Source organism: Cryptomeria japonica, chromosome 4 (assembly GCF_030272615.1).
Source record: "Cryptomeria japonica chromosome 4, Sugi_1.0, whole genome shotgun sequence".
NCBI lineage: Eukaryota > Viridiplantae > Streptophyta > Pinopsida > Cupressales > Cupressaceae > Cryptomeria > Cryptomeria japonica.
Genome location: NC_081408.1, coordinates 429,762,088 through 429,785,223, shown reverse-complemented (window position 1 = coordinate 429,785,223; position 23,136 = coordinate 429,762,088). Strand labels below are relative to the sequence as shown.

The window sequence follows — 23,136 nt, the reverse complement described above, 5'->3', positions numbered from 1 at the left end:
GGAAATTCATTAACTTTATAAACTTCTTTCATAATTGGATGCAATAATAATCTTCAGAAAGAAAGGTGATAGACTGATAGATTAACTTTTACTTATCTTATCTTATCTGTGCTTTTCATTTAGTCTCTATGAATACCTTAGTGATGATGTTGCCATTTTCTTGGTTCCTATTATGGATGAATCTATAAATTAAATCTAGGTATGACAACAATTTCCTAGCAAACCTATGCATTAAATTTGCAGTGACAAAAATCATCTAGTTGATAGTGACAGATGGCACAAGGTCCTGCTATATTCATTCTTTTCAGCCTGGGGTGGTCCCTGATTAGCAATGGAACTTGATAATTTTGGTTTTCTTTTGCAGCTGGCCCTTTTTTCAATCGCGTACTAGCTCCCGCACTGGGACTGCCCTTAAATCCACAAGTTGCAACTGAAGCAGAAAATCTTCCTGAAATCATCCCTATCAATGCTTGAAACATTTTGGCTTCCAGGAAATGACAGATTTTTAACTGGCAGTTATGAGCCATCCATTGCAGATCTTAGTCTTGCTTGTGAAGTGATGCAACTAGAGGTATGCTTACTTGTCTTCAATTAACTACTGTTTGCTGAAAATCAAATGTTTGGTATTGCAGTTTGGATAGATGAATCTCCAATTTGTAGTCAGTAAGCAACTGTTATAATATTTCACATGAAATGTGTTTTTTTGTCTTCTATAACAACAGCAAAGTCTCATTTGTGTAAATCAGATTATGCATTCTGTTGGAGCTCTCAAACCAAATCCTTTTACAGTTGACTTCTAGTCCTTGTGGAATCTTTAGTCACAAGTCTGCTAATTTTTTATTCAAACAAGAAGAAATCCCAATTCATTCATGCTCAAACATTTTACTGCCTCCAAACAACCTAAGCTAAACTTTTCTGATCTAAAAGGCTACTTTCAATATGATGCAAAGAAACCAATCAATATGCGGCCCAAATTTCTTTGCTACAAAACAAATTGGCTTGTGACTGAGAATGGTGGATCCACTTAAGATAAAGTCCACATTGGATGAATCGAAAGTTGTCTCTAGTTGTCTAAGCAAAATCTCAGTATGGGTTTTCCTCCCACTGCTATTTAACAAATATTGGCAAGAGTTAGTCTTGCAAAGAATTGGCTCACCGCTTAACAATTGAAGTATGCATCACTTCTTCTGTGATGAACTGTAATCCAAGAGTTCTCAGCTATTCTCATATTTGTGTTAGAAATTAGTGTAGATCTGGATTAACCATTGCCAAATAGGATAATTTTGGGTCCAAGATGGAATGCACAACCATTTGATTATGAAAACATTTTGTTCATATTCTGGATTTGTCTTGAATATGGCCATCTTGCTAGAGCATGTCCAATAGGGTCACCCAAAATCAAGCTACATAAGGCCAAGAAGGCCAGAAACCCACCACCAAAAGAACTTAAGAGGTCACAAATTTTCTCCAAAAGAGTCTTCAAAATCCGCCAATTGATGACCAATATTGTCTGCAAAAGAGAGTCTTCTATATCTATCTTTCCATATTTCTTTTTTCATCTATCTTTTTAGATCTATTTAGTTATCTCTCTAGATCTCTCTGTACGGCTACATCTCTCCTTCTCTCTACATATCATTTTCTATCTCTATCTTTATTTTTCTCTCTCCCTCTCTCCCTCTATTTATTTTTCTCTACCATCTCTATTTATTCTTCTCTCATCTCTCTTTTATCTCTCCATATCTCTCTCCTCTCAATCTCCATTTTATCTTTATATTCCTTTTTATCCCTCTATCTCTCCCTCTTTATATCCCTATTTATATATCTTGCTCTCTCTCACCCTATTAATTGCAAACATAACATGAGCCCATTGATAATGGAACTTGTTTATCTTCTTGATTTAAAGGTTTTGTTTCAGTTATAAATTGATCTTTGTAAATGGATTTAAACATTATTTTTACTATGAGTCACTTACATTTTAAGATTTACATTAAATTTGGTATAGGGTTAGTGTTCAACTTGGCTTAATTTTATGATATATAGGCATTTAATTTTTTCATTCAACTTTAACATTTATTAGTTCCTCTAATGAGGATACTATTGGATCCATTCAATTCAACTTTTTAATTAATTTGTCCAATCAATGCATATAATTAAAAAATTTCAACAAATTCTATAGTCTTTGTTTAATTCTTATTTTAAATAATTTTAAAATTTTCATTTTTCTATTTTTCTTATTAGTTATAGTAAGCAAAAAATTCAATTTTACCAAAAAAACAAATTCAACTTTCTTTGTGTAAAATAATATATTTATCTTTTCTATTAATTATTTGTTGCAAAGAACATTTCAAATCTTTTATTTTCCCTTTTTTAGTAAAGGCTTATGTGACATCCAAATAATATTATTTGAAGATCTTGTTTTCTGCTTTAATTTGATTTAAAAATAATAAAGAATACATATAAACCAAATTTAAGGTTAAAACATCTTTTACAAGATAGATATAGATATTACGAGCACATATATCTTTAATTTTAAGATATATAGGCGTAATCTATATATCTTAAAATTAAAGATATATATGCTAATACATTTTAATCTTAAGTTAATATACACATGCTAATTAAGATATTATTATTAATATTATTAGCATTACTATAATATTATAGGATTAACTTATTAATATAAACATATTAATTAGGGTATTTTATTATTATTAATATTAATATTATAAGAATATTATTAGCATTACTATGGTATCATATCATTAAGCTACCATTATAATGTTATAAAGAAATTATCATTCTTATATCTCTTCAAATAATTATTATATAATTTATATTATTTTTCTTAATATTAGTATTATAGTATTATTGAGTTTATACCATGATCACTATTTATGATAGCATTAATTTATTTCACCTCATAGTAATTTAATAAGTTTTAGGGTTCAATTAGTTTGACGTTTAGGGTTAGAGGTCAATTTGATTTAATGTTAGGACTTGATTTAATTTTGTATAATTTTTTATATTCATCAAGATAGATGGTAATGGTAGTGACTCTAAAAATTCATCAACCATGGTAGTATATTTTTGGAATTTTTATTGAAGTGGTTTTAAGGTTTATAGTATAATATGCATAATTTATTATTATTATCAAATTATTATACTTTTGAAATTTAGTGTTCAAGTAGTGTTAAGGTTTATAATATTAAAGGATTAATTTATTATTACATTATTCAATATTAAGATTTTTAATATACACACACATCAAGACAAATGATAATGTCAAACACTATAAAAATTCATTGAACATGGTAGTAGATTTTTGAAAGCTTAGGGTTTAATTAGGTTTACAATTAGAATTTGAGTTGGTTTCATAATAGTTTTGATGTTGTGTTCTCTACGAAAATTCATTGAACATGGTAGTAGATTTTTGAAAGCTTAGGGTTTAATTAGGTTTACAATTAGAATTTGAGTTGGTTTCATAATAGTTTTGATGTTGTGTTCTCTACGAAAATTCATTGAACATGGTAGTAGATTTTTGAAAGCTTAGGGTTTAATTAGGTTTACAATTAGAATTTGAGTTGGTTTCTTAATAGTTTTGATGGTGTGTTCTCTACGAAAATTCATTGAACATGGTAGTAGATTTTTGAAAGCTTAGGGTTTAATTAGGTTTACAATTAGAATTTGAGTTGGTTTCATAATAGTTTTGATGTTGTGTTCTCTATGATGTTTATAGTTAGTGTTCAATTTGGTTTAGTGTTAGGGTTCAATTCTATCCAAGGTTTTAGGGCTACTTTTCAATTTGGTTAGGGTTGAGCCTCAATTTGGATGGAGTTTGAGTTAGTATAGGATTGAGGTTCAAATTATTTTAGGGTTAAGCCTCAAATTGGTTAAGTTTAAGTTAGTATAGGGTTAAGGTTCTAATTGATTTAGGGTTAGGGTTTGACTTGATTTAGAGTTTGGGCTCAATTTGAGGTAAGATTAAGTTTAAATTTTGTGTAGGGTTAGGGTTAAATTTGGTTTAGTGTTAGAGTAAGTGTTAGGATTAAATTGTATTTAGGATTAGGGTTCAATTTGGTTTAGTGATTAGTTTTAGCTTTAGGTTTTAATTTGGTCAAGTGTTAGGGGTGCAATATTTTTTACAGTTAGGCTAAGGGTTCCATTTCAATTATGGTTAGTATTCAATTTGGTTTAGTGCTATGGTTAATGTTAGGTTTCAATTGTATTTAGTATTAGGGTTTAATTTGGTTTAGTTTTAGGATCATGGTTTCATTTGGTTATGATTTAAATTTAGTTTGGTTTAGGGTTAGGGTTCAAATATATTTAGGGTTAGTTTGGTTTAGAGTTAGGTTTCAATTGTATCTAAGGTTATTTTGGTTTAAGTTTAGCTTTATGGTTTCATTTGATTGATGGTTTAGATTGATTTTAGTTTAGGGTTACCATTCAATTATATTTAGGGTTAGTTTGGTTTAAGGTTAGCTTTATGGCTTTATCATAGGGGCTTCACAAACTCTTTTTTTGCCACCCCTCTTCCCGAATTAAAAGCCCCCCTATTTTTGTCAGATATTGTAGTTTTTCTTGCCTAGCCAGTGAAACCCCTGTAGGTTTTATTTGGTTTTTTATTTAGAGGTTTAGTATTAAGGTTCAATTGTATTTAGGGTTTTATATGGTTTGTGATTTAGATTTAGTATAGATTAGGTTTAGGGTTCAATTGTATTGAGGGTTAGTGTTAGGCTTAGGGTTCCATTTCATTTACAATTAAGGTTTAATTTGGTTTAGTGTTAGGATTCAATTGCATTTAGAGTTAAGGTCCAAATTAGTTTAGTGTTAGTGTTATGATTTCATTTGGTTTATGATTTAGATTTAATATGGTTTAGGGTTAGGGTTCACCTTTGTTTAGTGTTAGGGTTCAATTTGGTTCAGTGTTAGGGTTATAATTCAATTTGCTTTATGATTTAATTAGGTTTATAGTTAATTTTGTTACTGTAGTTTTAGGGTTCAATTTGGTTTAGAGTTCAAGTTATCGTTCAATTTAGTTTAAGGTTAGGGTTTAATTTGGTTTAGTGTCAAGTTTACAATAGATTCTAGTTTAGATTTATGTTTGGGGTTTAATTTGGTTTATAATTCAATAATGATTAGGGTTAGGGTTCAATTGTATTAAAGGTAAAGGTTACAAATCAATATGGTTTATAGTTAGAGTTTGATTTTGTTTAAATTTTGTGTTCATTTTATTTAAGTTTGGGCTTCAATTGGGTTTGTTGTTGTGGCTTAAGTTGATGTTAGGGTTACAATTCAATTTGGTTTATCATTCAATTACATTTATAATTAATGTTTTTTTTTGTTTATTATGGTTTAAAGTTAGGGTTTATTTTCGTTTAGTGTTATGCTTAGAGTTTAATTTGGTTTAGGGTTAATGTTCACTTAGTTCAGAGTTTAATTGTTGTAATAGAGTTCAATTTGAATTGATTTAATTAGCATTAAGGTTAGGGTTAGGGTTAATACTAAATTTAGTTTAGTGTTGGGTTTATTGTTTGATTCGACTTAGGGTTTGGATTAGGATTCATTTTGGTTCAATTTAGTTTCTAATAACAAAATAATATTAAAGTCTTAGGGTTTAATTTAGTTTATTGTTAGGGTTAGGGTTCAATTTGGTGGTAGGCTTGGTTTGAATTTACTATAGGGTTAGGGTTCAATTTGGTTTAATATTCCATCGGGTTTAGATTTAGAACTTTTCTTTTGGTTTAGTGTTAAGGTTAGAGTTTGATTTGGTTTATGATTTAGATTTTGTTCAATTTTTAATGATCTAAAATTATTGTAGTGTCAGGATTGAATTTAGTTTATTTGGTGGAGCTAGGGTTCAATTTGGTGGTAGGTTTGGTTTGAATTTTCTCTAAGGTTAGGGCTCACTTCAATTTAAGGTTTGACTAGGTTTATAGTTAACATTAAATTTGGTATAGGGTTAATGTTCAACTTGGCTTAATTTTTTCGAGGGTTAGAGTTACAAATCAATTAGGTTTAGGGAAAAGGTTCGATTTGGTTTAGGATTTGGGTTCATATCATTTAGGGTTAGAGTTTCTTTTGGTTTAGCGTTAAGGTTAGGGTTCAACTTTGTAAGAGGTTTGGGTTCAATTTGGTATAGGGTTTGGGCTTAATTTTCTATAATGTTAGGGTTCAATTTGGTTTGTAATCAACATTCTATTTGGGTTAGTGTTAGGTTTCAATATGATTTAATATTAGAGTTTATTTTGGTTTTTGTGTTAGCTTTAGAATATATAATATATAATGAATTATATATTAAAATGTGTTTTATATATAAAAACATTATATACAATTATTTAATCTATTTAAAATATAAAAACATCCTTGTTCTCTTTAATTATTAATTTTATTTTTTTTATCAAAATGGCTAGAGCCATATAAATATATTAATATTTAAAAATAGCCAATACATAACCAGAAATATGATACTGGTATAGTTCATATATCCCTTACAAAATTGCTCCATGAACAAAACCAAATGGAGCGCCATTTCCTTTCAAACCTATATACTTTTGAACTGAGCAGATTTCTAATTCAAAACAGACTCCTTATATTTCTCATACATTATCGAAAACAAAAAACCTACATGATCATTTAACCTCGTCCCACAAGTTGTTTTGACTATACAATTATATACAAATCCGAAAAATCTAAGCTTCCCAACTGAAATAAGCAATAATTCAACCCTCACCACACTGGCCTTGCACATAATTTCCTTTTCCCACTCTGCATGGGCCTTGCACAGAGTTCTCATCTTTATCTTCCATGGCTGCCACATTTATATCTGGAACATTTTGTGGCCTTTTTCCTGTCTGGCGCTCGCGCATTGACCACTTCTGCAAACATTCATGAGCTCTCAGATACGAAATTGCATCGTACTTTCTCCTTATTCTCGTCGACAACTCCTCATCCACTTCAAAATGATATTTGGCAAGTGCATTATACAGGAACCCCGACGAATTCTTCCGAATTGAAAACTTAAAATCCTCATATATTTCTCTGAATCTTTGGTGTTCCCACTCTTGTTTCTTGAACAGACCTCCAACAAGACCTTTCCCTTTACTAGCACCGTCTTGATACATTTCATCGTCGTGTCACAACAGCAGTCTTTGAAAACACTCCGCAACTGCTCATCTTCAAGGCACATTGAAAACAGTTTCTCCCAAGGTTTTGGAGCGAAAGATGCTCTGCAGTTCCATACATATTTTTCCATTTTTCCTCCAGCTTTCGCTTCACATCACACACCCCTGCATTAGCGGACTGCACTATCTGATATATATTTGTTCCTTTGCATCGAAGCCTCGAGAACTGATAATAAATGTCGTGGCCATCTGATTAAACATTCTGCTAGTACCTTCATCATTGAAATGATAAGGATGATCGACGAATCCATCTTCACACACTTGCCACCTTAAGCACGCCTTCTGACGCCGCCAAACAATTATAGCAGGAGCTGCCTCCCGGATTACAAGGATTTGTTGTAATCATTTCTTTGCCTCCGTAGGTTGATGTGACCACATTCATATCCTTCCCGCGATAGCATCCAAATGTCAAGTAAAACTTGACATATCAAACACTCTTGCACATGTGCGAGCGTGGTTCAAGATTCATTAGTAGATGCTCATTTATTGTGCCTTTTATTTTTAATGATACACTCCTGTACCTGCAAAAAAACAAACGTTAGCAAAAACATGTCCATTACTGCTTCAATTTTTCCCAATCCATGACTCCAGATCATGTCCACTCGTATCCAATCAGCTTGCCACACCCGCACCCTGCTTATTACTAGTATTATTTAACCGCCTTTCGACTTCTTCATGTTAAGAGGATACTTTATTACCGCCAATCCCTATTCAAATTTTCTTTTATTCATTCAGGCTTGCCTTTGAATACATACTTTGCTCCCCATGCTTTTTGTATCCAGACCATACAGTATTAGGGGAAAGGACTCAGTAGTTGTGCATCCTAACTTTGCGCTTTTTAAAGTCTTACTTGGAATTTTCAAATCACTTTGAGTTTTTTACAGCAGCTTACTTGGCAAGTCCCCTGCTTATAACTAAGGTTTTAGGGCCACATCATCAAATATGATGCCACATCGGCATGCTTTTTGCCAAGGTGTCCAAAACAGCGACCAAAAAAAGTGAGACCAATAGGCGTGCAAAAGAGACCCCAATAATTGTGTAGTTGATATGGCATCACCTGATTGGTTACTTTTTACAATATTAGTACATTTCTTAACAACTATTAGTACATTTCCTAACAATTGTTGGTACATTTCCTAACAAAAATTAATATTTTTTGTTTCAAACAATAGGTTTTATTTGTTCAATTTTTGGAACAAAAGGTATCAACAACTCTCACAACAATTGGTAGATGCTCAACTAGTGGGTCCTTTCTCCCAGCTGACAATCTCATTCTTTGTAGATATGGCACTTCTCTCTCTTTTTGCAAATTTTTCCCATACATCTACCAACCTTGCTGAGCCAGTTTTTGTTTTGCATATATGCTTTGAATGTGCTACTGTTTAGTTTCAATCTATGCTTGCGATCCAAATTCTAATTCTCAGATTATCCTCTATATCGACTTTTTTTGCATATAAATTTCATTTATTTGAAGAAATCCTTGACAAGGATCCAGGCTATTAATAATCTCTATCTCCCCTGCATCACACCCCAAGTTGGCTAGACGATCAGCCAATTTGTATGTTTCTATCATTTGGAAATCTAGGAATGATGATGTGTTTAATGGAAAGAGTAGGAACCTCACTGAGTCTCTTAGGAGACTCATCCGCTACCTTGTTGCTATACAGGTCACAGTGGTACTAAGATTGGAGGAAGACAAATTTGATAGGTGGCTAAAGAATGAAACTACCCTAGTTTTCATTAGAGAGCTCTCACATGGTTTCACTTGGGATCGCATGGGAAGCAACAAGACTCATTTTGAACAGGGGCTGATGAGATTCATGCAAGAGATGGAGGCGTGGCAACAAAGAGAAGACTTCATTGAGCTGGAGCTGGAAGGACTACCCTCCCACCCCTTCAGAGATCAGTTTGTTGAAGGAAATGTGTTGGTTTGGTGCAAGGGAGAGCTAGGTTGGACTACATGGCTCCTCCCCGTGGGCGACAACAATGATCTTGATTCCTCATTTGTGTTTAGTTAGTTGTATACCCCATGATGCATTTTGATATGTCTCTCATTTTGTGTAATTTTGTAATTTAGCTCCAATGTATATGATCTTATATCATGACTCATGATCCCGCCGATATAGCTCCTGCAATTTATGTTTTAACTCTTTAGTTGGCTGCAAGGTATCCAACCAAGACTCTCGAATTTTGTAACTGTTGTTTATATGATGCTTAATACAAAAAAAAAAATTAATATAATAACAAAATTATTAAAATCTATAAAATATTTATTTCTTTGTATTATATATAATCTTTTATGACTAAATTAGAGGAAGTCAAAGAAGTACTGTCTGTAGAATGGGGAGAGAGTTTCCTTGACTATGTGCAGGCAACAAATCCTACCATAGGGAAAGTGCGATGGAAAAGATACAATGGATCAGCACTGACAAAATCCCAATTGCAGATCTTCTATGACATATTATAGAAAAGAACGATTCTTCTTTCAGGGAAACCTGATAGAGTTGTTTGGGAACCAGCAAGTGATGGGTCTTACTCGGTAAGAGAGGGATATAAGGTGATTTCAAACATACATTCTCAGCTGTCATCATGTAGAGCTTTTGCGTTTTGTTGGAATGAAAAAAACTCTACCAAAGGCACGTAACTTTGCCTGGCTTGCCCTTAAAAAGCGTATTCTTACCAGTGATAGACTTGCCAAATTAAATATTGTGGATCTATTCAATTGTGTACTATGTGGGTTGGTTTTGGAAGATGTAGACCATTTATTCTTACAATGTAGCTTTGCGAATAGCTGCTGGACATTTCTCCAGTCCAAATTGAATACATGCTTTCCCTTGCCAAACAAATTATGGGATCTCTTCCAGAGTTGGCCCACTTTATATAAGACTTATTTTTTTGCCTGTCTTTGGCTAGTAATTCCATCCCTGGTATTATGGATCATATGGTGGGAAAGGAATCTAAGGATCTTTAGGAAAGTGTCTTCACCATTGGAAATCAACCTCACTAAAATAGAAAAGTTAATTTCAGATGTGATAAATGCTTATGTGCAAACCTTTCCCAGGTAGTTCTCTGAATCCCTTGAATCCAAGAATAGACTGAACAAAAATGAAATGGTACAAACCGCAAGCAGGATATGTAAAACTAAATTTTGATAGTGCGGCTAGAGGAAATCCTAGGGAATCAAATGGAATAATTTTGGTGCTAAAATCAGTTCATCTCCCTTCAGGACCAAATAACATGGCAGAAGCAAACGCAGTATTGATAGGTTTAGAGTTGGGATTAAGAATAGGAGCTCATAACATCCATATTGGAGGAGACTCATTGATCATTGTGAATGCCCGCAAAGAAATAAAAAGCCATAATTGGCAATTAGGATATGTTTTTAATAAAATTTGGGACCTGATAGACAAATTTCTATAAATTTCTATACTAAAAAGAAGTTAATTTATACTAAAAAGAACTTCCATTTTTCTATAATTTAAACACATCATCATATTTATTTATTTTTAGCTTTTTTGGGTGCCACTATGGTGGGAACTGCTTTGTTTGTTTTCTTGATTTTTTATGGCTTTTTGTTTTTCTTGCAAATGCTTTTTTTGGTGCCATTGTAGTGTTACGCCTCTGCATAACCAACTATTATGTAGTTTTTTTGTTTTTTTTCATTTCTTATTGAATTAAAAATAGATATGTAGCTACTTCGTTTGTTTTCTTGATTTTTTATGGCTTTTTGTTTTTCTTACAAATGCTTTTTTAGGTGTCATTATAGTGTTACCCTCTCCCTAATGAATGTTTAAATATGTTGATTGGATGAAAAAAATTAGAGTCATAAGAGTAAATTTATAAGAATGATAGATTTTATAGGTTTTTTTAAAGATTTCTTTATATTTTAAAAATGTCTATTTTAAATAACTTTTTGTAATAAAAATGATTAACTATTATATAGGAATTTGATTAACACCATTTAAATAAAATAAAATAAAAATTTAAATAAACAATTAAACTATCTCCTTACATTACACAACATATATTTCTATTAAAAAAATAAACGCAAGTATGTAACTTTTATAATTATAATTTTGCATATATTTTTTTAAATCATTCTATTTTTTATCAGTACTTTTTGAAAATTTAATTTTAAATTTAATTTTTTTAATAAATACAATATAATTTTATAACATTTTTTTGTCTAGTGTCGCGGTATAAACACTTCGTTGGTGAAGCGGCCATTGTGCTCGCGGATTTGAACAAGTGAAGTGTGGGGATGAGGTCCCCGTTGTGGCCTCACCGGTTCATAGCTCTGGGTCCAAAGCATTATTAATTATTAATAGTTATTTTATTAAGATCAATTATCATTAATATTTCATAAATATAATTAAATATTATATAATCTTAAACTAATAACTAAGTTTAAGATTTTTTTTTATTATTATAATTATATATTTTTTATAATTAAATTAGGATTATATTCTTAAAAAAAGTGTATATTTTCACGATAATGCATATATTATAATTATTAATATTATTTATTGAAGTGAGAGTTATAGTAAATATTACAAAAATATATTTAAAATAATATAATTTTAAAATAACAATAATTATAATTATAATAATTAAGAGATACAAAAAATATTTTTTATTACAATACTATAAAGGCAAGTACTCCCACTACGTGGCACTTGTTTGAATAATAAATCTGATTAAATAGAATTTAAATTATTTAAGTGATTTAAGATTGAAATATTTAATTGTAAATGATGATTAAAAAGGAGATAAAATATTCTTTATTTTTTAAATTATATATAATTTAAAAATGGTATATTTTATTATTACATATTATATAATAATCTATATAAATAAAATTTAGTATTATATACTATTTTGATATAATTTTAACTATTAAATTTATTTTAATTTAATATTATATTTTATTTATGCTAGATATATGATATCTTTATTATTTATTTGTGTTTTATATAAATAAGATTTATATTTATTATTATATATCATGCTTAATAATATACATTTTTAAATAAAAATATATTATAGTTTTAACATATAATACTATTTAAAATATTAAATACTATTTGTATTATCTATTCATATTCTTTAATTAAATATAGGTATCTCTTTAGCTCTTTTTTAATATTTGTTTATAGCTTTGTAGCTCATTTCATGCAAATATCTAGAATGTCATCTACAACTAATAAATATATTTCAAATCATTTTATAACTAATAATACGCACACACAAACTCTTTGTTTCTACCTCCCTATCTCTATCTCTTTATGTCTATCTTTATTTCTAACTCTTCCCCCTCTATATTTTTTTTCAAATCTCTCCTATCCTTCTCTTTCTATGTCTCATTCACTCCATTCCTCTCTCTCTCTCTCTCTCTCTCTCTCTTTCTCTCTCTCTCTCTCTCTCTCTCTCTCTCTCTCTCTCTCTCTCTCTCTCTCTCTCTCTCTCTCTCTCTCTCTCTCTCTCTCTCTATGTATGTATATATCCACTTATCTCTACTCTATATATCACCTCCTATATCTTTACCTTTCTATCTCTCCACCTTCCACTCTCATTATCTCCCTCTTTTTAGGGGAAAGGAGCCAGTAGTCGCCATAGCTAACTTCGCACATCTTAAGCTCCTAAACAATTCATCTAATTTTAATGATTTTTTTTTATTCTCTCCGTCTGCGACTTAACTGCTTAAAGCTATTGTTTTGGCTTATGCATAGTAATGATGCATGTTGTGGAATTTGTTCTATGCACAAAGGTCAAAAAGTACACATTTCAAAGCGTGGTCCAATACATGGTCACCTTTGTGCCAATAGTAGATAACTCAAAATAGCCAGTATTAGTGGACAAATGCCCCAGTAGTAGTGGACAAATGCCCCAAAAGTGGTGCACAAATGTCCCAGTAGTGAGCTAATTATGGTAAAAAAAAAAGCTAAAAAATGCACCACTATTGGTACATGTGATATTTATTAATGGACCTTCCATTACCATTTTTTTGGCTCCTACTATGTCTACTAATGGGGGATGAGGTTGATAAAAAGATGATGGTTATTGGTCCTATGTCCACTAGTAGATCCTTTCCCCCATCTCTATTTCTTTACATCAACCCCCACCCACCCCCCCCCCCCCCCCCCCGCCCCCCCCCCCTCTCTCCCTCCCTTCTATCAACATTATTGGCAAGAACTTGATGCATTATGTCCCTTGTTGAATGTATGTTCATATCATGAAATTGGATGCACTAATTTTAACTAATTTATTTCAAATTTACAACTATATATTATCTAAATTTGATGAGAGAAACTAATCCTTGATGAATATTTTTATTAGATTTATATGTATTTGTTATATAAATATTTTAAATTTACTTTCATTTAAATTTTAAATGAACCCAATCCTTGCAGGTATTATGATGTATCCACTTCTTTTGGTAACATTAAAATGTTGTAAAAAAGTTTTTCTCAAGAATCTAGTATGTTGATATGGTGCAGACTTGATGGGGAAGAAAAGAACAAAAGAGGTGTGGCAAGAGTTGCCAAAACAATTGGTGTTGATGAGTATAGAAAAATTGTCTAGCAGACCTTTTTCAAGAATGAGGTTGGTCTGTAAGAGGTGGAAAGAGATGCTTTCTTCACTTGATTCTTTGAAAACCATCTTTCCAGATCATTCTTCTTCGAGATGTATTTTTTAATTGCACTTCTCTCCATATGGGTCTAAGGGGATACAATCATTGAAGGTGATGCATATTTTTATAGGTTTCCTTCACTAGAATTTCCAAACTATTGTAAGTGAATAGAGGTGGTTTACAATGATATTCGTTGTTGCTCAAAATGGGTAAGAGATGGTTCTTTGAATTTCTACATATATAATAAATTTATAATGAAAGTACTCAAACTTGGACAAAAGTTCCTCATCTAAGACAAATTATCACAACCACTTTATGTACTGATTTCATAGCAACAACTTTTATCTCTTCCATCAATCAACTTATTATCTTTCTTGGATAGTACCACTAGCACACAAATAGTCGAAGTATGGTTGAGATTTATGACTCAAAATACATTCAGTGGAATCAATTGTTTATTGAACATTCCTATTTTCCTTTGGGAAGAGGTTTTCACTCTAAAGGATGACTTTATTGGTTGAAAATTTATATACAAACAATGGTGAGATTATTGAATTTGATTATGCTAAAAAGACTTGGATGATAAATCCATCCCCAACAGATCATACTGCAAATTACCCTTCAACTGTAGGTTTCCCCTACACAAAAGTACAAACAAAAGTTAATGAAAAACATTATGATGTTATGATTCATAGGAAGTGTTTACTAAATCCTAGGAATTAGTTGGATGTGATGGTTACATAGTGTTGGTTGACAAATAGTATCATCAAATGTGGAAGTTAGATAAAGTGGATAAAGAAGGAGAAGAAAGAAATATATGGTCTCCTTTACACATTGATTTACCTACAAAAATTTATAGGATAGAAGTTAATAACAATGGATGCATATTAGTTGTGGGAGAGAAAGTATCATTATATAATACCGAAGGAAGAATAATTTGAATAATTGAATTGGTAGAGTTTGACCCACAACTTCTTATCCAAGACATGAAATATGGATATTATCTACCATTGTTTAGCATGCCAATACATATGGTGGCCATAATCAGTTATTTTGAAAAATTCTCATAAATTAGAGTATGTATTATTTTTTAAAATTTTATGTTTTGGTGGCTTGATTCATGTATGTTGTTACTAACAATAGGTTAAGTGTTTAACAACAACGAAATTTAAATAGCATTTAGGTTACAATCAAAGATATCTCTCGACATAATTTACATATATTTGTCTAAATATAGGTATGCTAGTAAGTACTTACAATGATATGGCATGATAAATAAATTAAAAACAACTATAGTTCCTATGTTAAGAGTAGTTTTCTCATACACAAAGCAAGTCTTAAATATAATATCATCTCCAAATACAACATATAAAATGTATATTTTTGAAATAAAACACTTTTGAGTAGAGCTTCTCGAAGATCGTCCAAGAATAGATGTCCCCTAAAGATAACAAATAAAAACCGATCTAATGGTTGGCTCCTAGTGATTTTGATGCAACTTCCTAGTGTTGAACATAGCAAATCCTCTAAAGAAAATCAAAATTGACTAGTCACTAGACAATCTTGGTGATTTTAATTTTACCTCTTTCATTGTTTGTTCTCTCTATAAACTTGGAAACCTTGATAATTTGTAATCTTAAGTCTTTCACATACTGATCCCTAACAATAGATCCTTGTCATAGCAATTGCAAAATGATCTTGAAGTGCCTTGAGTAAAGAGAAGAAAATGACGCCTTCTTGTATTTACTTTTCAAATCCTCCCTCCCACCTTTCGCAAAATCTGTGGACTTGGTCTTATGAAATCTCGCCATGAACAAATGTTCATCCTATAAAAACTAAAATAAAAAAATAAGGAATCTACTACTAACAATCAACAAAATGCTTGGAAACTATCTTCAATAGCATACTTTCATGTTTTTAAGGTGAGACTTCATATATTCCATGCAAAATCACCAAGCTTTGGTATACCCATTTTTATGTTTTTAAGTTGTAAGTTGGACTTCCTCATACCAAGCACACATTTTAGGCCCATTGGATAGATTTTCTTGTTTGAAACTTGTCTATTTTCTCCCTAGGTGTGTTCTTTTGAATCATGAGAGCAACTTTTGATGTTTTTCAAGTGGCTTAAGTAATTAAAGAACATTTTTTGACCTTTACATGCACTATTTCAGTTTAAATTTTGTCAACTCTCCCCTCACATGCATACTTTTGACCTCTAAAAATTTGTCCCTATGTTTTTTTCTTCTATTAAGAGATTGAGCATGTATTGGAGGTCTCATGCTTTTTAGCCTAATTCCATATTCATTTTAAGTGACTTTCTCTCTCCCAATACCCTTTTGGGTCTTGGTGCACTTTTTGTTATATTTTCATGTTCACATAGTCACTTATGAAAAAACACCCTCTTTTGAATCTCCATTCATTTTTTCATGTTTTGATATTAACTAAGCGGGGCACTCATTTTGGGGTCTTGGTGCACTTTGCTTTATATTTTAAAGCTAACATTTTGACCAAAGTAATAAAGCAACCCCTTTTGCCACTTTAGTCATTTTTTATTTTAGTTTTTGAAACATTGTAAAGGTTATGCACATTTTCACTCAAAAGTTCATTTTTAGTTCTAATATTGAGATCTTTTTGCACCATCAGAAATGATAGATATGAGAAGCATAAGAAGTATGATAAGCCTTACAAGTCTAATCGAAGGTATAAGAATCAGAAGAATTGCTATTATGTTGTTGATGAAGGTGTCACAAATTAAGAATCAGAAGGAGATGAAGTTGTGTTTTTTACCATTAAAGAAGATGGACTGGTACCTGTTGATTCCACTAACTGCGTTATTGAGGAGAAAGCTTTGCTGCTAAAGTTAAAGAAAAAGATGAATGGGTGATTGACAACGGTTGTTCACATCATATGACCGGTGATAAAAGAAAATTTGTGAGTATGCAAAGGTATGATGGTGGAGTAGTGACGTTTGGAGATGACAAAGCCTGTGTGATCCATGGTAGAGGTTCTATTTCCTTTGATGGTAAGCATAATACTGATGATGTTTTGTATGTTGAAGGTTTGAAGCATAATCTTTTGAGTGTTGGATAGATGGTTGATAAAGGTTATGATCTACAATTCAAGAAAGGAAAATGCAAGATCTTAAATGCCTCTGATATAGAGATTGCATTTGGAACTAAAAGTAAAGGTAACATTTTTCATTTGAATGCCAGTGAGAAAAGTTGTTTGATTTCTCATATTGATGAAAGTTGGTTGTGGCATAGGAGAATGTGTCATGTTAAATTGTATTCAATGATTAAGATCGGTTCTATTCAAGTTGTTAGAGATCTGCCTAAGATTGTTAAGCCTGCTAATCCGATATGTAAAGAATGTCAGTTGGGTAAGAAAATAAGAATTTATTTCAAGAGAAAGCAATATACATCGGATGGATTGCTAGATCTTGTGCATACTGACCTATGTGGACCTACAAATATTAGAAGTGTGTAAGGTGACAGATATTTTATGTTGCTAATTGATGATTATTCTAGGATGATGTGGGTTGTCTTTTTGAAGGAGAAATCAAAAGCATTGGACAAATTCAAGATATTCAAAGCAAAGGTTGAGACTGAGTCTGGATTGAAGGTGAAGTGTCTAAGATCTGACAAAGGGGGATAATTCTATTCCAGTGAGTTTAATTCATTATGTGAGAAGCATGGGATTAGAAGACAATTATCTACTCCTAGAACCCCTCAACAAAATGGAGTTGTTGAAAGAAAGAACATATTTGTCTTGGATGTTGCAAGGACTATGTTGATTGAAGGGAATGTTTCAAGGATCTACTGGAGAGAAGCTATTTGCACTTCTATTTACACATTCAACAAAGTTCATATTAAAGGTGATACCGGTAAGATCCCTTATGAGCTATGGTTTGGTCATGTTCCTACTGTGAGATATTTCAGAGTATTTGGTAGAAAATGTTATATAAAGAGAGATGAAGATATAGGAAAGTTTGATGCTAAAAGTGATGAAGGAATTTTCTTGGGATATTCAACAAAGAGAAAATCCTACCTATGCTACAATAAAAGACTGAGAAAGATAGTGGAAAGTGAAAATGTGAAGGTGGATGAGAACCTTGGGAAAGAGATCAAAGCATGTGGATATGATGATGGACAACAAGTTCTAGCTCCTATTCAGATTGAAGAACTGAAGCAAACTGGTCCGATAGAGACAGTTAAGCCATATGTTGTTGCTATTGGTGAAGAGGTACAGGAACCTGAAAATCAGAACAATCAGAAGACCCCAAGGTATGTAAGATTGAATTATTCAGAAAATCAGATTATTGGTGATAAAAATAAAGGTGTGATGTCTAGAAGAAGGTTAGTTGTTGAAGAAGTATGTTTGATTTCTAAAGTTAAACCGAAAGATGTTGTTGAGGCTTGCAAAGATAAAAATTGGATGAGAGCTATGGAAGAAGAATTAGATTAGATTGAAAAGAACAACATATGGGAGCTTGTGCCTAGACCTAAGGATAAGAATGTAATTAGTACCAAATGGGTATTCGGGAACAATTTGAATGAAGTCGGTGAAGTTGTTAGAAACAAAGCTAGACTAGTTTGCAAAGGATATTCACAGAAAGAAGGAATTGATTATGAGGAGACTTTTGCTCCGGTGGCTAGACTTGAAGTTGTTAGACTGTTTCTTGCATATGTTGCTTATAAAGATTTCAAGGTGTACCAGATGAATGTCAAATCTGCCTTTTTGAATGGTGGTCTTAAGGATGAAGTCTACATTGAGAAACCTGATGGATATTCATTATCACATAATGGTGACATGGTATGCAAACTGAAGAAAGCTCTTTATGGATTGAAACAAGCCCCTAGAGCCTGGTATGCTAGATTAGATAAATATTTGTTGAATTTGGGATTTAATAAAGGTGTTGCTGACAGTAATTTGTACTTTAAGATTGAGAATGATAACATCTTAATTGTTGAAGTCTTTGTTGATGGTATCAGATGATGATTTGAGCATGAAGTTTGTCAGTGATATGCAGAAAGAATTTGAGATGTCTATAATTGGAGAGATGAAATTTTTCTTAGGTTTGCAGATTTCACATATTGAAAAAGGTATTTGTATATCTCAAACTAAATATGTGAATGAATTAATAAATAATTTTGGGTTAGATGACTCCAAACCTGTTGGTACTCCTATGGTGACTGGTTGTAAATTGTCTAAGAATGATGAATCTCTAAAAGCTAATCAAAGTTTGTACAGATCTATGGTTGGTGGATTGCTATATCTTACTCAGACTAGACCGGACATTATGTATGTTGTGTGCATGGCTACTAGATATCAAGTTGATTTGAAAGAGAGTCATGTCACTACTTTGAAGAGAAAATTTAGATACTTGAAGGGAACTATGTACTATGGTTTATGGTATCTAAAAAATGATGATTCCATGTTATGTGCTTACACTGATGCCGATTGGGTTGGTGATGTAGATGACCAGAAGAGCACTACCAATGGAGCATTCTTTTTGGGTAAGAAACTGGTTTCATGTGCTAGTAAGAAACAAGATTCAGTATCCTTATCTATTGTTGAAGTTGAGTACATTGTTGTTGCTAGTAATTGCACTCAGGTAGTTTGGATGAAGCAAATGTTGAAAGATATCAGAGTTATCTATGATGAGCCTACTGTCATATACTATGATAATTCAAGTGCTATTAACATGTCAAAGAATCTGGTGTGCAACATTCAAAGACTAAACATGTGTCAATCAAATATCATTACTTGAGAGAACAAGTCAATGAAGAGAAAGTGAAGCTGGAGTATATATCTACAAAGGAACAAATAGCTAATATTTTCACTAAGCGTTTGCCTACAGAGACATTTGTCTATTTGAGAGACAAGTTAAGGGTATCTACCCCTCCTAATGAGAACTAGATGCATTGAGTTGCATCAATTCGGTGGACTTCACAATCATATTCTTTTGTCTGGATTGATGAGTTGGTGTTGCTCCTCTGATGGAGTAGTTTGTGTTTTAGGGGGAGAGATTCTTGAGATTCATGTTTTGTTTTGGGGAGAGAGAGTTTGGTTTTTTGTTTTGAGTATCTTTGGCATTGCCATCAAAGGGGGAGAGAGATCATGTGAAAAACTGCTTTATTAGTCTTGATCTTAGGGGGAGTTTGTTGGAGATATCTTCTTTCTTTGCATTGATTGTTTTTCACATTCATATGTTGCCATCAATACCAAAGGGGGAGATTGTTGGACATTGTTGCTGCTAGGATATGTTTTTATCATTGATGTCAACATATTCCTATGATTTTCTCTAGTGATTGCAGATTGGGAAGATCTTATGATCTGGTTTTGCAGTTTTGTTTTGTTGTGTTGGCGCTTTGTAGAGTTCAGTATTTCATCCGGTATATTCCGGTGTGATCAGATGTTGAGTTGAGTTTTTTGGGATATTGTTTGGGATGGTCTTGTGTATCTTCATTTCATATGGTTCGCGATTTGGTGCTCCACAAGTTATCTTTCTTCGTGACAGTTGTTGATTGGTTGTGTTCTTGAGTTCTCAGATGTCGATCGATGAAGATTTGATAAGTGGTGTTGGTGTAGTTGTTACTGATGATTCTAACATGCTTGTTGGTGTTTCCTAATTGTGTCCTCTTTGTTTTGTTGATCCGCATTGATTGTTGTGCAAGTTATTGGTGGTTTTCGTGAACCGGTGATGATTTTTATGTTATGCTGTATTTTGGTGTAGTATGTTGCTCTTGATCTTGGCGTGATTTCCAGTGGAGTTGAGTGTTTGGGAATTTGAATTAGGTCCATGTTATGTCATGTAAATCATTATATTGGTTCGATGGTCGATATTTGTATCGGGTGATGTAATTTTGTAATTGTGAGTTGAGGGTTTAGCTAACTTTGTTGTCAAGGTTTATGAATTATATATATATATAGGTGATATATTCATGTAATCTGGGTATTGAGGTTGTGTCTGCATTATCATAGAGTGGTGTATGTATGAACAAGTGATTCATCCTTTGACATTCTAATTGAGAAAAGATTGGTGTTGCAGAGCAAACATTTGTGCTTAACCGGAGCTGTAATCAAGCATTTGGAGATCTTATTCTTTCAGTTCATTTCTTCTGGATTGTAGTATGAATCTTGTTGTATGTCAATGAGACTTCCCAGAAGGTTGTAGCCTTCTAAGTCATTGTATTTGAGAAGTGAGCTCTAGGCAGTGTGCTTGAATGGATTTGCATTCCCCATTGTAATATTTTCACATACTACTGCAGAGTATCATCTTACTGTGGGTAGGTTCCCACCATGGTTTTTCCCTTAACCGGGTTTTCTACGTCAAAATCTTGGTGTTGTGTGTTGTGCTTTCAATTTTCTTATCTTTGTTATTGATGCAATTTATCAAATCTGAATTTGTGGTAAAGATTGTAGATTCGATGAAAATTGATTCACCCTCCGCCCTTAGTTTTCTTCATTGTTGTTGCTAACAATACAGACTTCCCCTACAAGGGCAATTATAGAGTGAAAATTTGGTTACCTTGCTTCTTATTAATGTGAGTTTTGAGTGTATATTTTTTGTTGCATTTTTATGATTGTGGGTTTTAATTAGCAGGCATCTTATACCTGCATCAATACGAAAAAGTAACATGCCAAAAAAATCATTGATAAAATAGGATGATTTTAAACTTCATGTTTTCTACCGGATACATTTCTCACTATTTTGTGCTTCAGGCTCAGATTCGTATACCAATTAATGTTTGCCTCTTGTTTTATTGTTTCAAAACAGGCATTTAACATTATATAACAAAACTAGTATTAAGTTATTGGATTATTTTTAACTAACTTGTTTTTTGTTTTTATAGCTTTTGGATAGGAATGATATCGATATGCTTCTAGGTCCTCATGAGAAGGTCAGAAAATGGATTGAAAATGTGAAGAAAGAAACAAAGCCTTACTTTGAAGAAGCCCATGCATCCATGACACTTGCACTTGAAGCATCAAGGAAAGCATTGTCATCAAAATTATAGTGGGACAAATGCATTATATTGTTACTGTTAGAGTTATCATGTATTAGCTAATTATTATTTATTTAATTATTAAATACACATTATCCCTTTAGGGTTGCTAATCTCCTTTTATAAGGATTGTATTGTACTTTTTTATTCCTTCCCTCTCTGAATTTTTTTTTTCTTCAGAGCTATTATTGCCTTTATGCCTCCATTCTTCTCTTGTGATGGGTATTTTGCTTGCAGGTGTTCTTGGGATCTCTAAAGTTGTATTTCTCAACTTCTTCAGTTACAAATAAAAGCCAGACATGCTTTCATTACTTCACATAGATTTATAATCTCGTGGATATCATTAAAACTCGTTCATTCCCAACTTGAAATATAAAACTTATCTTCTGTACAATTATATGATTGTGCTATATAACCGTGGTAGTGGACCATAAAATTTGTCATTTAATAAGCAAGGTGGGATGATCGATGAAGTCAATGTTTTGGTAAATGGGATTGTTTATTCTTTAGATTAAAGCACATAATCTACATTGTAAGTCTTGTTGTCGGGAATAATCATTATGTTATGTTGTCATATTATGTTTATGTTGTCGTCGGTAATAATGAGTTACGACAGTTAGTTAATCATCCCGAAGGGCAGTTGGATGCGACGGTTGGTTGCACCCCTTCGGGTATTATATATTGCATACCTTCCCTTCATAGTGGCATCATGATAGTCGTATCTAGGTGTAATGTTATAAGCACTTGATGTACATGGACTATTGAATTAATACAGAAATTGACTCTTTAAAATATTTCCATTATGTTCTATGCATTTACTTTTTACATTTTATCATTTAACCGTATGTGGCAAATATTTGGTGTCGTTGCCTAGACATACTCGGGAAAGGAAGGAGCGGATGGCACATGGACACGATGGGCCTAACCATCGGTGAGATTAACCGAGAGGCCGACGACGCACAAATGGAACTCTACGATGGGGAGGACACTGCAACGAGGGAATTCTCAATCCTGCTTCAAGCGGCCATCGAGACCTACATCCAAAGAGAGACCACGGAGGCTGAAGTCCCAACAAGTACTATGTGGACAGCACTGGAAGTTAGCCCCGTAGTGAATCGGTTGATAAACCACCTCCCCCAGTTGCTTGCACAGGCATCACTAGCACAGCGAACCTGCCTGGAGGAGATTGCCCATGAGGAGCGACGCCAACAGGTCCTCCGATAGTATGAAGAAAACAATCATCATTGGGACGCAGAGCATGATGGCAAGAGGTGAAGGGGAAATTGAACCTTGTAATAATCCCGGCACAATGTTG

General features: G+C 32.6%; 1 pseudogene; it reads left to right on the top strand.

Moving 5' to 3' along the window:
- The window catches only part of LOC131030382 (glutathione S-transferase T1-like), an 89,599-nt pseudogene extending 67,766 nt beyond the window's left edge, over window positions 1-21,833 (top strand).
- The last annotated feature ends 1,303 nt before the right edge of the window (window positions 21,834-23,136 follow it).